This window comes from Cervus canadensis, chromosome 9, assembly GCF_019320065.1.
Source record: "Cervus canadensis isolate Bull #8, Minnesota chromosome 9, ASM1932006v1, whole genome shotgun sequence".
In the NCBI taxonomy this organism is placed as follows: Eukaryota; Metazoa; Chordata; class Mammalia; order Artiodactyla; family Cervidae; genus Cervus; species Cervus canadensis.
Genome location: NC_057394.1, coordinates 50,073,630 through 50,091,906, shown reverse-complemented (window position 1 = coordinate 50,091,906; position 18,277 = coordinate 50,073,630).

Below are 18,277 nucleotides of genomic sequence, written 5' to 3'. Positions count from 1 at the left end.
TTTGTGGATATTGAACTAGCCTTTCATCCATGGTCAATTATACTTTGACCATGCAAAGTGTATGGTCCTTCAAATTTATGTTTGAATTTTTCCATTATTATTATGTTAAGGATTTTTTGCATCTACTTTCATCAGTGTTATTGGTGTCTTTTTTTTTTTTTAAATAATATCATTGCCTCAATGTATCATCAGGGCAAAGCTGGCCTCTAGAATGAGTTTGGAAGTGTTTATTCTTATGCAATTTTTTCTAATAGTTTGAGAATGACGAGTGCTAACTCTTATTTGAATGTTTGGTAGAATACATCTGTGAAGCCATCTGATCCTAGACTTTTGTTTGGAGGGAGATTTTTAAATTAATAATAATTTTTATTACTGTCAATTTGTGCTTTCACAGTTACCTGGGAAAAGGAACTGGCAACCCACTCCAGTATTCTCACCAGGAGAATCTTGCCTGGAGAATCCCATGGACAGAGGAGCCTGGCAGAGGGCCCATGGGGTCACAAAGAGTGGGACACAACTGACAGACTAACACACATAGTGTTTTCATAATTTCTGTTTCTTCCTGACTCAGTTTTGGGAGATTGCAACTTTCTGGAACATATCCATTTCTTCTGTGTTGTTCATTTTTTAGCATATAATTGCTTACAGTAATTACTTATAATCTTTTGTACTTCTGGGGTATCAGTTGCAACATCTTTTTTTTTCTTCTGATTTTATCTATTTGAGCCCTCTCTCTCTTTTTTTTCTTCACAAATCTAGCTAAAGTTTTATCAATTTTGTTAATCTTTCTGAAGAACTGTCATCTTTCTATTCTTTTTTTGTTTCTATTTCATTTGTTTCTGCCTGCCTTGAATTTTATGATTTCTTCCTTTTACTAACTTTGAGTTTTGTCAGCTTTTATGTTTGTAGTTCCTTTTGGTTACTATTATTTATTTGATTTTTTTTTTTTTTTTTTTACTTCTTGAGGTAAGCTTGGATCATTGTGTTTTCCTTTTCATCCATTTCCAGGTTTTTTTTATTTCTTTCTTTTTTTTTTTTTAAATTTCTTCAGTGAACGACTTATTGTTTAATACTGTATTTATACTATTTAAATATAGCATTTATATCTATATTTATATTATATATAAAGTTAATACTATATTTATACTATATATTGCATGGCCTCCATGTTTGTTTGTTTGTTTGTAGTTTTCTTGTTTGTGATTTCTAGCCCAAAACAATTGTGGCTTGAAAGATGCTTAATATAATTTCTATATTCTAAATTTATTGAGACTTGTTTTGTGTCTAGCATTTGATTTATCCTGGAGAATGTTACATATGCACTTGAAAATAATGTAATGTGTATTCTGCTGATTATGGAAAAAATATTTAATATGTATATATCATCTACTGGGTTTAATAAATCATTTAAGACTAGTATTTTCATATTAATATTTTGGTTAAGCAATCTGTCTGTTGATGCAGAGGGGATGTCAAATTCTTCTACTATTATTGTGTTAGTGTCAATTTCTACCTTTTCGCCTGTTAATATTTGCTTTATTTGGTGCTCCCAGATTGAGTGCAGATACATTTATAATTTCTATATCTGCTTGTTGCATTGATTATTATTGTGTGATGTTTTTCTTTGTCTCATTATAGTCTTTGCTTTAAAGTTATTTTTGTCTGATATAAGCATTGCTACTTTGGCTTTTTTTTTTTCTTTTCATGTGCATGGAATACATTTTCCATCTTCTCAACCTGTGTATGTCTTTAGATCTAAAGTGAGTCACTAGTAGGCTATATATGACTTGTTTTTGTATCCATTCAGCTAGTCAGTGTAGTTTAATCAAAGTATTTGATTCATTTACATTTAAAATAATTATGGCCAGCTATATACTTATTGCCATTTTGTTAATTGTTTTCTAATTATTTGTGGTTCTTTTGTTTCTGTTTGTTTCTTTTTCTTTGTTTATACTCTTCCATTGTGATTTGATTATCTTTAGTATTATGTTTGTTTTTCCTTCTTTCGTGTGTGTGTGTCTCTTGCATGTGTTTGGTTTATATTCCCCCTTCAAAGTTATATTTTGGCATCATGTTTTAAATCTTTTTGTTGCATAATCCTTAAGCACTTATTATGGATATAAATTACTTTACTAATTTTGTTTTTTTAAATTTCCTACCAGCTTTTTAGAGGTTTATTTACTACCTTTACTGTACATTTGCCTTTAGCAATGAGATTTTTCCTTTTGTGAATTTTATATTTCTATTTTTCACTATTTATTTTTTGTTTAGAGAAGTTCTTTAATAAGTTTTTTATAAAACAAACTCTTTTAGCTTTTGCTTGTCTTACTTTGGCCACTTGATATGAAGAGCCAACTCATTGGAAAAACCCTGATGGTAGGAAACATTGAAGGCAGGAGGAGAAAGGAACAACAGAGAATGAGATAGTTAGGTAGCATCACTGACTAAATGAACTTAAATTTGAGCAAACTCTAGGAGATAGTGGAGGACACAGAATCCTGACATGCTGTGGGGTTGAAAAGAATCAGACACAACTTAGCGACTGAACAACAACAAAATTCTCTTCAAATATGCATGATACCATGCCGGGTAGAATATTTTTTGGTTGTGGTTTTTGTTTTTTCTTTTCATATTTTAAAAATGTCCTGACACTCACTTTGCCACTTCCTCTGCCATTCTCACTGGGCTCCAGTGTTTCTGCTAGAAAATCAACTGACAGCCTTATGAATTTCCTTTTATGTAACTCGTTGCTTTACCTTTCTACTTTATATATTGTCAATTTGCCTTCAGTTTTTGTCACCATAATTTTAATTAAAATGTCTTGTTGTGGACCTCTTTTGCTTGGTCTTGTTTGGTACTCCGTGCTTCCTGAAGCAGGAGGCATGTTTTATTTCCCTGATTAGGGACATTTCCAGCTGTTGTACCTTGAAATATTTTCTCTGTTCCTTTTTTTTTTTTCTTTTCCTCTTACATCTGTGTGATGTCCTTTCTTAAACTGTTTCATAGTTTGAAATCATTTTTCTTCATTTTTTTGGTTGTTGTTGTCATTCTGTTGTTGTTCAACTTGAGACATTTCCATTATTCTGCCTTCCAGCTTGAAACATTTCTGTTTAGCTTGAAATATTTCCAGCTTGAGATATTTTTGTTCAGCTTGAGACATTTCTACTATTCTGTCTTCTATCTTTACCATCATAACCTTGAATTCTTTATTGGGTAACTTGCTTATCTACACTTTGCTTATTTCTCCTATTTTTCCTTCTGGGTTTTATCTTGTTATGTTGTTTCAAAAATATGTATCTGTATCCTCATTTTACCTAATATTCTGTGCTTACTTCTATGTATTATAAAGACTGGGTACATTTCCTGCTGTTGGAGAAATGTACTTACACAAGAGACATCCTACAGAGCTCACATCTGTTCACCAAAGCTCTATGGTCTAGAGCACCCCCTACATGATCCATGTGAGCATTTCTGTTGTGGCAGGGTTGACTATAAATGGGTATGCCGATAGACACGGATGATGCCTATCCAGTTGTCAGGCTTTTCCTAGGGCAGAGGCTGCTAGTTGATGGTAGGTAGGGCTATGTCTTAGTGCAGCTGGCTGCACAGTCCAGGGTAACCCAGTCTTGGTACTGGCCAGATGATGGGTGTGACTGTGCCTCAGCATGCTTGAGACTGATGTCAGCTTCTTGGTTGGTGGGGTTGGTTCTTGATATGGTTGGTTGCAGGACTTGGGTGCCCCAGGATCTTGCCAGTCTATTACTGGGAGGTTGCCCAAGGAGTCCCAAGGTTGGTGTCAGCCTGTTGGTGGTTGGGGATAGGTCCTGGCATGTCTAGTAGTGCAGGGATGCCTGTGGCTGCTGCTGACCTTCCAGTGGGTGGGACCAGGTTCTGGTGCTAATCAGCTAGAGAGAGGATTCCAAAGTGGTGCCTGCCTGTACCAGTGTCCGCATGGTAAAGTGAGTTCCCAAAAACGTTTGCTTCCAGAATCCATACTGCCAGGGTAAGTCCTGATTACTTATCGCCTCTCTAAGAGTCTCTCAAAGATTAGCAAGTGGATGTAACCCAAGCTTTTTTCAAATTGCTGCTTCTGCCCTGGGTCTCAAAGCATGTGAGATTTTGTGTGTGTCTTTGAAGTACAAAGTCTCTGTCTCCTACAGCCCTCTTTGTCACCTGAAAGACAAAGGACCCTCTGGGACCTTCAAATCCTTGTCTTCCTGACAGAGAGCCCTCAGGCTGGGGAGACTGAGGTGGGGCTCAGACCCTTGCTTCTTACGCAGAACCTCTGCAGTTGCTGTTGCCCTCTCATTTGTGGGCTGCCTATCCAGAATTGTGGGTTTTGATCCCACTGCACCTTTTTCCACCCAATCTATCTTGATATAATTCCTTCATTACATCTTTAGTTGTAAAGAATATTTTCTTCTATTTTTCAGCTTATTCTCATCAACACTTGCTCTATGAATAGTTGTAATTTTGGTTTGCCTGTGGGACACGTTGAGCTCAGGGTCTTTTTACTTCACCATCTTGGCCTTACTTACAATGAAATATCATGCAGCCTTCAAAGAGAAAAGGAAAAAAAAAAAAAAGCTTTTCCATTTGTGATAGCATGGATGACCTGAAAGGCAATGTGGTAAGTGAAATAAGCCAGACAAAAACAAATATAGCTAGAATAATAAAAGATTAAATTCATAGAAACAGAAAGTAGAAAAGTGATTTCTGGAGGTGCTGGAAAGTGGGAGAAATGAGGAGAGGTTGATCAAGGGTGCAAACTGTCAGTTATAAGATGAATTATTGTTGCTTAGTTGCTAAATAGTGTCCAGCTCTTCGAAATCCCATGCACTGCTTACTGCCTGTTATGCCAGTTTTCCTTGTCCTTCACTGTCTCCCAAAGTTTGCTCAAATTTATGTCCATTAAGTCAGTGATGCTATCCAACCATCTCATCCTCTGCCACCCCATTCCTCTTTCGTCTGCAATCTTTCCCAACATCAGGTCTTTCCCAATGAGTCAGTTCTTCGCATCAGGTGGTGAAAGTATTGGAGCTTCAGCTTGAGCATCAGTCCTTCCAATGAAGAGTCAAGGTTGATTTCTTTTAGGATTAACTGGTTTGATCTCCTTGTTGTCCAAGGGACTGTTAAGAGTCTTCTCCAGCACTGCAGTTCAAAAACATCAGTTCTTCAGTGCTCAGTCTTCTGTATGGTCCAACTCTCACATTTGTACATGACTACTGGAAAAACCATATTGTTGCCTATATGGATGAATAAGATCTGCAAATCTAAAGTACAGCATGGTGACTAGACTTGTTAATACTGTATAATTATATAGTACATAAAATTGAAATTTGCTAAAACATAGAACTTCAGTGGTCTCACAAAGAAAAAGGTAAATATATCAGATGATGGATATGTTAATCAATTTCATTATTGAAATGCTTTTGCAATGTAAATGTACTTGAAATAATCACATTGTACACTTTAAGCATATTCTAATTTTGTCAATTACATCCTAATAAAGCTGGAAAAGTTATTTGAGGTTATTCAGACAATAATAAAGGTATACAATTTGAGAGTAACACCAGCTTTCATAAGAACTATAATGTAATACAAAGAAACCCATTTTGCACTGGAGTGAAGATACAGTAGAAGTAGTCTACTTACTCAGCTTACTATTCCTTCATTGAGAAAACAAACAAACAAAGGATTCACTTTTTTCTCTAGTCATCTTAAAAATTCTTCCTTAAGGAAAAAACTGAACGTATTGGATCACACTTCTGAAGACTGTAGGAAACTTCTATTCCTTTTCCTCTTTTTTTTTATATTCTTATTTGGAAGAAGAAAACCTCAAGAGATGAGTCTGACAAAAGATATCCATCCTATCTAAGGTGATTCTTTCTGGAAATACTAGGATAAGCAGCAACATTCAGAGATACAATTAAACATCGTAGTTTTAATGTTGAAACTGAATAAATGAGTGAGGCTGATGCTCTTCAAGGCCTTTATAGCAGAGATAAAAAATGTCCAAGGATGTCTATAACTATGTGGAGGACTTGGGAATCAAAGAAAAATATAAGATGTAGGGAATTTTAAAATGGAAAACTTGGATTTTTTATTATATAACATCTACAAATATAAACTTATCATTAAGGTGAGGTTAGTATAAGGGACTTCCCTGGTGGCTCAGAGGTTAAAGCATCTGCCTTTAGTGCAGGAGACCCTGGTTCGATCCCTGAGTCAGGAAGACCCCCTGGAGAAGGAAATGACAACCCACTCCAGTATTCTTGCCTGGAGAATCCCATGGAGGGAGGAGCCTGGTAGGCTACAGTCCCCATGAGGTCACAAAGAGTCAGATACGACTGAGCGACTTCACTCACTTCACTCACTAGTATAAGGGAAGGAAAGAATAGCAAATATTCTTTAACTTCATGAAGAGATTCTTTCTCAATTTGTGGGTTTTAACCCCTTGGTTTACACTATTTTAATAAAAGTATCAGTTCAGTTCAGATGAGTTGCTCAGTCATGTTCAACTCTTTGCAACCCCACGGACTGCAGCACACCAGGCTTCCCTGTCCATCACCAACTCCTAGAGTTTACTAAAACTCACGTCCATCGAGTTGGTGATGCCATCCAGCCATCTTGTCCTCTGTCATCCCCTTCTCCTCTTGCCTTCAATCTTTCCCAGCATTAGGGTCTTTTCAAATGAGTCAGTTCACATCAGGTGGCCAAACTACTGGAGCTTCAGCTTCAGCATCAGTGCTTCCAATGAATATTCAGGACTGATTTCCTTTAGGATTGACCCGCTTGATCTCCTTGCAGTCCAAGGGACTCTCAAGAGTATTCTCCAACAGTACAGTTCAAAAGCATTAATTCTTCGACACTCAGCTTTCTTTATAGTCCAACTCTCACATCCATACATGACTATTGGAAAAGCCATAGCTTTGACTAGATGGAATTTTCATTTGGAAATTGCATATAAGGGATTAAATGAACTTCTTTTAATGAGTAAAAGAGAAAAATGATGCCAAAATTTTTACATATTCCATGCTTTTGTACTGGCAGCAGATTTCTCAGTCCTTTCAAATCTCTTTATGTAATCACAACTTTTTAAATAATAATTTGAAGCACCATCTGAGCCAGTGTGATATAACCCAAAGTCAGAATTTCTGAAATTTGAAATACTAGCTCTTATAAAATAAATAATTTGTTTATGGTTTTTCAAAAGATTAATGAATACAATGAATATGACTGACATATTTATACCATATGACGTATAATTCATATTCATGATTCAGTATTTAAATGTGTATATTATCATAAGTAGTATTCATATATATGAATATAAATAATATAATTATTTATAAAATGAATTGTATATGAATTTATACTATTCAAATATGTGAATAAATTATTTACAATATTTATATTGATATACATAAATAATATATATTTATATGATAAACAATGAAATGCATATTTCTAGTAATATAATTATATATTATAATTATATATACTGCTCTATGTATAAATGAATAAGATAAAATATAATACTTTACATAATATTATATGTTTATAGTCATATAATTATATTTATATATTATATTAGATAATGAATAATTATATCATAATCACATAATTATAATAATAGAATTAAATTACATGAATATAATATCATAATATTTAATAAATGTAACAAGATAATACAGAAAATATGAAAATATATTATATATAAATATAATGTAATATAAGTGACAATATAAATATTGCTAATAGAGTTTTGCAAAGAGAACACACTGGTCACAGCAAACAGCCTCTTCCACAACACAAGAGAAGACTCTACACATGGACATCACCAGATGGTCAACACTGAAATCAGATTGATTATATTCTTTGCAGCCAAAGATAGAGAAGCTCTATACAGTCAGCAAAAACAAGACTGGGAGCTGGCTGTGGCTCAGATCATGAACTCCTTATTGCCAAATTCAGACTTAAACTGAAGAAAGTAGGGAAAACCACTAGGCCATTCAGGTATGACCTAAATCAAATCCCTTATGACTATAGGGTGGAACTGAGAAATAGATTTAAGGGACTAGATCTGATAGACAGGCTGATGAACTGTGGACAGAGGTTTGTGACATTGTACAGGAAACAGGGATCAAGACCATCTCCATGGAAAAGAAATGCAAAAAGGCAAATTGGTTGTCTGAGGAGGCCTTACAAATAGCTGTGAAAAGAAGAGAAACAAAAAGCAAAGGAGAAAAGGAAAGATATTCCCATTTGAATGCAGAGTTCCAAAGAATAGCCAGGAGAGACAAGGAGGCCTTCCTCAGTGATCAATGCAAAGAAATAGAGGAAAGCAACAGAATTGTAAAGACTGGAGATCTCTTCAAGAAAATTAGAGATGCCAAGGGAACATTTCAAGCAAAGATGTGTTCGATAAAGGTCAGAAATGGTATGGACCTAGCAGAAGCAGAAGATATTAAGAAGAGGTGGCAAGAATACACAGAAGAACTGTACAAAAAAGATCTTCATGAGCCAGATAATCACAATGGTGTGATCACTCACCTAGAGCCAGACATCCTGGAATGTGAAGTTAAGTGGGTTTAGAAGGCATCACTATGAACAAAGTTAGTGGATGTGATGGAATTCCAGTTGAGCTATTTCAAATCCTAAAAGATGATGCTGTGAAAGTGCTGCACTCAATATGCCAGCGAATCTGGACAACTCAGCAGTGGCCACAGGACTGGAAAAGGTCAGTTTTCATTCCAATCCCTAAGAAAGGCAACCCCAAAGAATGCTCAAACTACCGCACAATTGCACTCATCTCACACGCTACTAAAGTAATGCTCAAAATTCTCCAAGCCAGGCTTCAGCAATACATGAACTGAGAACTTCCAGATGTTCAAGCTGGTTTTCAAAAAGGCAGAGGAACCAGAGATCAAATTGCCAATATCTGTTGGATCATTGAAAAAACAAGAGAGTCCCAGAAAAACATCTATTTCTGCTTTATTGACTATGCCAAAGCCTTTGACAGTGTGGATCACAATAAACTGTGGAAAATTCTGAAAGAGATGTGAATACCAGGCCACCTGACCTGCCTCTTGAGAAACCTGTATGCAGGTCAGGAAGCAACAGTTAGAACTGGACATGAAACAACAGACCGTTCCAAATAGGATAAAGAGTACGTCAAGACTGTATATTGTTACCCTGTTTATTTAACTTTTATGCTGAGTACATCATGAGAAACGCTGGGCTGAAAGTAGCACAAACTGGAATCAAGATTGCCGGGAGAAATATCAATAACCTCAGATACGCAGATGACACCACCCTTATGGCAGAGAGTGAAGAGAAACTGAAAAGCCTCTTGATAAAAGTGAAGGAGGAGAGTCGAGAAATTTGGCTTAAAGGTTAGCATTCAGAAAATTAAGATCATGGCATCTGGTCCCATCACCTCATGGGAAATAGATGGGGAGACAGTAGAAACAGTGTCAGAGTTGTTGTTGATGTTGGGTTTTTTTTTTTTACTCCAAAATCACTACGGATGGTGACTGCAGCCATGAAATTAAAAGATGCTTACTCCTTGGAAGGAAAGTTATATCCAACCTAGATAGTATATTAAAAAGCAGAGACATTATTTTGCCAACAAAGGTCCGTCTGGTTAAGGCTATCATTTTTCCAGTGGTCATGTATGGATGTAAGAGTTGGGCTGTGAAGAAAGCTGAGCACTGAAAAATTGATGCTTTTGAACTGTGGTGTTGGAGAAGACTCTTGAGACTCCCTTGGACTGCAAGGAGATCCAACCAGTCCATCCTGAAGGAGATCAGTCCTGGGTGTTCATTGGAAGGACTGGTGCTGAAGCAGAAACTCCAATACTTTGGCCACCTGATGTGAAGAGCTGACTGATTGAAAAAGACCCTGATGCTAGGAGGGATTGGGGGCAGGAGGAGAAGGGGCCGACAGAGGATGAGATGGCTGGATGGCATCACCAACTCGATGCACATGAGTTTGAGTAAACTCCGGGAGTTGGTGATGGACAGGGAGTCCTGGTGTGCTGCGATTCATGGGGTCGCAAAGAGTTGGACACGACTGAGCGACTGAACTAAACTGAACTGTGGTCCGGTGATTAGATTGGCTAGTTTTCTGTGATTATGGTTTTAGTGTATCTGACCTCTGATGCCCTCTTGCATCATCTACCGTCTTACTTGGGTTTCTCTTCCCTTGGACGTGAGGTAGCTCTTCACGGCTGCTGCAGCAAAGCGCAGCCGCTGCTCCTTACCTTGGACGAGGCTTATCTTCTCATGGCCGCCCCTCGTGACCTTGAACGTGGAGTAGCTCCTCTCAGCCCTCCTGCGCCTGCGCAGCAGCCGCTCCTTGGAGGTGGGGTTGCTCCTCTAGGCTGCCGCCCCTGACCTTGGCCGTGGGGTAGCTCCTCTCGGGCGGGGCCCCAGACCTTCAGGGTGGGGTAGTTCCTCTTGGCCACCGCCCCTGACCTTGGGAGAGTGGTAGCTCCTCGCGGCCACGCTTCTGCGTGGTCTATCGCAGCCGGCGCACTTCTGCGCGGTCCGTTGCAGCTGGCTTAGTTAAATTCAAATTTCATATAAACAATAAAGATTGTCTTATAGTATAATATGTCCATAAACTATTTGGAACATAAACATAATAAAAATGCAATGTTTATCTGAAATTCAAATTTAACCGATATTCTGTATTTTATCTAACAATACTTGGACAGACAACATCTTAATTATGAATCCTTTTAAGACTTGTTCACCAATCTCTTAGAGAGAAACATGGATATGGGTTGATGATGAGCTTTTGGCCTCCCATTATTTTACTCCACTTAATTTGGATGATCCAATAATTATCCTAAAAAGATTCAGAGCATCATCAAAGCATTCCTTAAGTGTGATACAGCATTGTTTCCTGAAAATAGATACATAATTTCAAATGCAGAAATTCTTTTTTGCTTAAAATCATCCAAAACCCAAGAATTGCCTAAAGCAGAGTTCTTAATCTGGCACATAAAACCACTGACTATCTGTACCTTGCATACATCACTCACTTTATTTCTCAGCTTTTCTTTTCATGATACACCACTTTCAGTTCTGTGAACTTGTTTTATATTTCCTTCACAGAACATTTGACTGGTGTTTTTCTATGACCTCACAGTCTTAAATGTCCATCTCCTTTTAATGTACAATTCTTTCAACCTTCAAGAATTATATGCACAAACCTTGTGATCCACGTTCATCTGTTTTAGATATTTACTATACAATTATATTGTGAATGCTTCAAGATCATGTGCCATATTTTCATATTATTTATATTCTCTAGAACATACAATATAAATTCCTAGTTGTTAAACATTCATTGAATGAATAATTTAATTTTTCTGCCCCTAGTCCTACCAAGAGGGCTTCCCCAGTGTCTCAACTGTAAATAAATAAACTGCTTTGCAGGAGATGCAGCCAGAGCCATGGATTCAATTCCTGGGTGGAGGAGAGCCCCTGAAGAAGGAAGTGGCAGCTCACTTCAGTATTCTTGCCTGTAAAATTCCATGGGCAGAAGAGCCTGGTGGGCTGCAGTTGTCCATGGGGTCATAAAGGAATCAGACATGACTTAGCAGCTAAACAACAGTAATCCTGCCAAGAAACATATGGCTACAATCAAGAAACAGAAATCATTTTTCTCTCTATTACTTAATCTTATTATTTTTTTCAAGAGAGCATTTTTTCATGATTCAAAATAGTAGAAGATATTATGATATATAGAACTGTTTAATTAGCATGCAAATTCTTTTGATGACACAGATTGCACTTTTTTGAAAAACAGAATAGAAAATATTTTCAGAATAACAGAAAACAAATAAGAGAAACATCAATGTCACACATTCCTTATCACCTGTTCTATACTGTGCAATCAGGACTTTATCTGCTGAAATCCTTTCTAACTCTGTGGAGTATTTATCTTTAATGAACACTTTTTTGAGCATACTAAATAAAGGCTTTGGCATATGGTGTGTAATTCAAAATGATCCATTTTTCCTTTCTAGTTTGTGAGTGTTTAAGCACACATCTCCCTGTCCTGAGTTAGGAAGCCAATAGCAAGTTTTTAATGGACTACACAGTTATATGGATTTTTTTTTTTTTTAATCTTCTTGAAATAGCAAAAACAACAATCTCATTAAATAGACCAGGAAATAAGTTACAGCTGTAATCCATCTATTAAAATGTCATGGGAGAACTGTACAACAAAAGAGGATAGAAAAGAATAACTTCTGTTTAATTTTTGTAATGTTTTAGTAGAAAACAGAGAAAAGTAGAGAGAAATATCAATCCAAAATATCAGGGAAAATAAATAATAATATTTTGTCTATCATATTAGTGATTTTTGTGTAAGTTAAAATTGAAGCTACTACAGTTCAGTTTTTATGAATTACTTTTCCATTTAAGGAGAGAATAGAAAGAGAAAATGGCAGGAAGGGTGAAACTTTGTTTAAAACAGAAGATTTTTTTTTCTTTTTGCTAGTTGGAAACATCAAAGACTAATTGGCACTAAATATTGATAAAAACTGAATAATTAATTTGGCATGCAGTCTAAGATTATTTTTTTTTTTCTGCTTGGAGGTCAAGATCAGTGGAAATAAATTTAAAATTTAAAAGTAAAACTATTGAAATTATAGTATATATGGTTTATTATATGTTCAAAAAAGCAAAGCAGTTGACATATTATAGAAATATTGCATGAAACTAAATTTCGTATTTCATTTTCTAAATAGTTTTTGCTTTTTAGGGCAGTTTGAATTCACAGAAAAACAGTGGGATGTCCAAAGAGTGCCTATATACTTTCTGCCCCTAGAAGTGCCCAGCCTCCCTACTGTCATCCTGTACCTGTTGTGGTACCCTTATTACAATTGATGAACCTACACTGGCATAACATTATCACTCAAAGTCCATAGTTCATATTAACATTCACTCTTGGTGTCCTATATAGTCTGTGGATTTTGATAAATGTATATGGCATGTATCAAAAAATATTGCATTGTGAAGAATAGTTTCACTGCCTTAAAAATCCTCTGTGCTCTAATTATTCCCTGTCTTCCCCCAATCCCTGGCAATCACTGGATTTTTTGCTGTCTTCATACTTTTCCATTTTATAGAATATCACATGACTGGAGTCATGTAGTATGTGGTCATCTCAGATTGACCTAGTGATACAATAAGTAATGGCCTAGTAATACATTCCCTCCATGTCTTTTCATGGCTTGACAGTTCATTTCTATTTAGTAATGAAAAATATTCTATTATCTATATGTACAATAATTTATCTTTTTCCTTTACTATAGGACATCTTGATTGCATCCAAGTCTTGGTAATCATGAATGAAACAGGTATAAACATCCATGTACAGGTTTTTGTGGGTACATACATTTTCAACTCCTTTAGATACATAGCAAGAAGTATGATTGCTGGACCATATGGTAAAAAGTATGTTTAATTTTATAAGAAACAACCAAACTGACCAAAAATTGCAACTAACTGTTGAACAACCATCAGTGTGAGGATGCTGGCTGTCACCCACATCCAAAGACAAAGAAGAAGCCACAGTGAGATGGTAGGAAGGGTGCAATCATGGTAAAACCAAATTGCATACCACCCAGTGGGTGACCCACAAACTGGAGAAAATGATACCAAAGAAGTTCTCCCACTATTGTGAAGGTTCTGGGGATCCCACAAAGGGACTGGGAATCCCCAGGGAATCTGATCTTGAAGGCCAGTAGGATTTGATAATAGGACTTCCATAGGACTGGGGAAAATAGATTCCAGTTTTGGAGGGTACAAACAAAATCTTGTGCACACTAAGACCCAGAGGAAAGGAGCAGTAACCCAAAAGAGACTGAACCAAAGCTACTTTCAAGTGTTGGAGAGTCTCCTGTGGAGGTGTGGGTCAGCAGGGATGGAGGCATGGCAGCAGCAGTCCAGGAAGGTCCCCTTTGGCATAAGCCCTCTTGGAAGTTGCCAATAACCCCACCAGAGAGCCCTAGACTCCATGGTTGGATTGCCTCAGGTCAAACAACTACAAGGAAGGAATGCAATCCCACCCATCATCATATAATTAAAGATTTACTGAGCAAGACCCTATCTACCAGAGCAAAACCCAGTTTTCCCACTGCCAGTCTCTCCCATCAGGAAGCTTACACAGGCCTCTTAGCTTCCTCCATCAGAGGGCAGACAGAAGAAGCAAGAAGAACAGCAGTCCCAAAGCAGCTAAAACAAAACCGTATTATAGAAAGTTAATTAGGATGAAAAGCAGAAACTTATGTCCCAGAATATGGACAAGATAAAACCCCAGAAAAAACAACTAAATGAAGTGGATATCGACAATCTTCCAGAAAAAGAATTCAGGATAATAATAGTGAAGATGATCTAGGAACTCAGGAAAACAATGGAGAAGATACAAAAATTATTTACCAAGGACCTAGATGAACTAAAGAACAAACAAAGATGAAAAATACACTAGAAGGAATTGATAGCAGAATTACTGAGGCAGAGGAATGGATAAATGACCTGGAGTACAAAATGGTGGAAATCATTGCCACAGAACAGAATATCGAAAAAAGAATGAAAAGAAATGAAGACAGCCTAAGAGACTTCTGGGCCAATATTTAAAAAAAAAAAAAAAATTGCTTTATAGGGATCCCAAAAAGAGAAAAGAAAGAGAAAGGAACTGAGAAAATATTTGAAGAGATAATAGCTGAAAACTTACCTAACATGGGAAAGGAAATAGTTAACAAAGTCCAGGATGTTTAGAGAGTCCCAGGCAGGATAAACCCAAGGAGGAGCACACTGAGACGCATACTACTCAAACTGAAAAAATTAAAGAGAGATAAAATTTTAAAAGCAACAGGGGAAAAAAATGACAGCATACAAGGGAACTCCCATCAGGTTGTCAATTGACTTCTCAACAGAAACTCTACAAGCCAGATGGGAATGACACAGTATATTTAAAGTGATGAAAAAGAAGAACCTATAACAAAGAATACTCTACCCAGCAAGACTCTCCTTCAGATTTGATGGAGAAATCAAAAGCTTTCCAGACAAGCAAATTTAAGAGAATTCAGCACCACTAAATCAACTTTACAGCAAATGCTAGTCGAAATTCCCTAGGTAGGAAACATAAGAGAAGGAAAAGACCTTCATAAAATAAACAGAAAGCCATTAAGAAAATGATAATAAGATCATGACCTGGATAATCATGATGGGTTAATGACCCAGATAACCACAATAGTGTGATCACTCACCTAGAGCCAGACATCCTGGAGTGTGAAGTAAAGTGGTCCCTAGAAGCATCACTATGGACAAACCTAGTAGAAGTCAAGGAATTCCACCTAAGGAAGGTCAAATCCTAAATGATGCTGCTGCCAAAATGCTGCATTCAATATGCAGCAAATTTGAAAAACTCAGCAGTGGCCACAGGACTAGAAAAGGTCAATTTTAATTCCAATTCCAAAGAAGAGTAATACCAAAGATTCTTCAAACTACAGGGCAGTTCAGTTCAATTCAGTCCCACAGTCATGACTGACTCTTTGCGACCCCATGGATGTCAGCACTCCAGGCTTCCAGTCCATCACCAACTCCTGGAGTTTACTCAAACTCATGTCCATTCAGTCGGTGATGCCATCCAACAATCTCATCCTCTGTTGTCTCCTTCTCGTCCCACCTTCAATCTTTCTCAGCATCAGGGTCTTTTCAAATGAGTCAATTCTTCACATCAGGTGGCCAAAGTATTGGAGTTTCAGCTTCAACATCAGTCCTACCAATGAATATTCAGGACTGATTTCCTTTAGGGTGGACTGGTTGGGTCTCCTTGCAGTCAAGGGACTTTCAAGAGTCTTCTCCAACCCCACAGTTGAAAAGCATCAGTTCTTCGGTGCTCAGCTTTCATTATAGTCCAACTCTTATACCCATATAGGACTATTGGAAAAACCATAGCCTTGATTAGACGGACCTTTGTTGGCAAAGTAATGTTTCTGCTTTTTAATATGCTGTTTAGGTTGGTCATAACTTTTCTTCTAAGAAGAATAAAGCTTTTAATTTCATGGCTGCAGTCACCATCTGCAGTGATTTTGGAGCCCCGCCCCTCCAAAAACAAAAAAAGTCTCTCATTGATTCCCCATCTATTTGCCATGAAGTGATGGGACCAGATGCCATGATCTTAGTTTTCTGAATGTTGAGTTTTAAGCCAACTTTTTCACTCTCCTCAAGAGGCTCTTTAGTTCTTCTTTGCTTTCTTCCATAAGGGTGGTGTCATCTGTATATCTGAGGTTATTGATATTTCTCCCGGCAATCTTGATTCCAGTTTGTGTTTCATCCAGCCCAGTTTTTCTCATGATGTACTTGGCATATAAGTTAAATAAACAAGGTGACAATATACAGCCTTGACATACTCCTTTCCCTATTTGGAACTAGTCGTTTGTTCCATGTCCAGTTTTAACTGTTGCTTCCTTACCTGCATACAGATTTCTCAAGGGGCACAATTGCACTCATTTCATGTGCTAGCAAATTAATGCTCAAAATCCTTCCAGCTAGGCTTCAACAGCATGTGAACCAAGAACTTCCAGATATATAAGCTTGATTCAGAAAAGGCAGAGGAACCAGAGATCAAACTGCCAACATCGGTTGGATCATAGAAAGAGGTAGAGAATTAAAAAACAAACAAACAAACAAAAAACAAACAAACTACTTTTGCTTTATTGACTACACTAAAGACTTTGACTGCATAGATCACAACAAACTGTGGAAAATTCTTAAATATTTGGGAATACCAGACCACCCTCCTGCCTCCTGAAAAATCTGTTGCAGGTCAAGAAGCAACAGGTGGAACCAGACGTAGAACAACACTGAAGTTAATGAAAGTTGCTCAGTTGTGTCCAACTCTTTGTGACCCATGGACATTTCTCTGTGGAATTCTCCAGGCCAGAATACTGAAGTGGGCAGCCTTTCCCTTCTCCAGGGGATCTTCCCAACCCAGGAATTTAACCAGGGGTCTCCTGCATTGCAGGCAGATTCTTTCCCAACTGATCTACCAGGGAAGCCCATAAAACAACAGATAGTTTCCATATTGGAAAATGAGTACATCAAGGCTGTAAATTGTCACCCTGCTTGTTTAACTTCTAAGCAGAGTACATCATGTGAAATGCTGCACTGGATGAAGTGCAAGCTGGAATCAAGATTGCTGGGAGAAATATCAATAACATCAGATATGCAGATGACACCACCCTTATGACAGAAAGTGAAGAGAAATTAAAGAGCCTCTTGATGAAGGTGAAAGATGAGAGTGAAAAAGCTGGCTTAAAACTCAACATTCAAAAAATGAATGTCATGACATCTGCACCTATCACTTCATGTCGAATAGATGGGGAAACAATGAAAACAGGGACAGACATTATTTTCTTAGGTTCCAAGATCACTGTGGATGGTGTCTACTACAGCCATGAAATTAAAAGACACCTGCTCCTTGGAAGAAAAGCACTGAGAAGACCAGAAAGCATATTAAAAAGCAGAGACATTACTTTGCCTACAAAGATCTGTATAGTCAAAGCTATGGTTTTTCCAGTAGTCTTGTATGGATGTGAGAGTTGGACAATAAAAATAAAAATAAAAAAAAAAAAAGCTGAGCGCCAAAGAATTGATGGCTTCGAACTGTGGTGCTGGAGAAGACTTGAGAATCTCTTGGACTGCAAAGAGATTAAGTCAGTCAATCCAAAAGGAAATCAATCCTGAATATTCATTGGTAGGACTGATGCTGAAGCTGAAACTCCAATATTTTGCCATCTGATGCAAAGAATTGACTCATTGGAAAAGACCCTGATGCTTGAAAAGACTGAAAGTAGGAGGAGAAAGAGAGATGAGATGTTTGGATGGTATTACCAACTTAATGGTTTGAGTCTGAGCAAGCTCCAGGAGATGGTGAGGACAGGGAAGCCTGGTGTGCCGCAGTATGGGGTCGCAAAGAGTCAAACACAACCGAGTGATTAAATTGAACTGAACTGAAGATTGGAACTATTAGTGAGAAACAGAAGAAAAATAAATAGAGAAATACATTACCAAAAACATCAAATACTGGAAGTTTTAATGCAAAATAAATAAATTATACATTTTTAAGTAATTCATCTAAACTTAAAATGCAATCAGGAAATAAGAAACTATAAAGAAAATTTTGCAATCCGTGCACTACATGCACTAGAGAGGACGTGTGTGTGTGTGTGTGTGTGTGTTTCCGACAT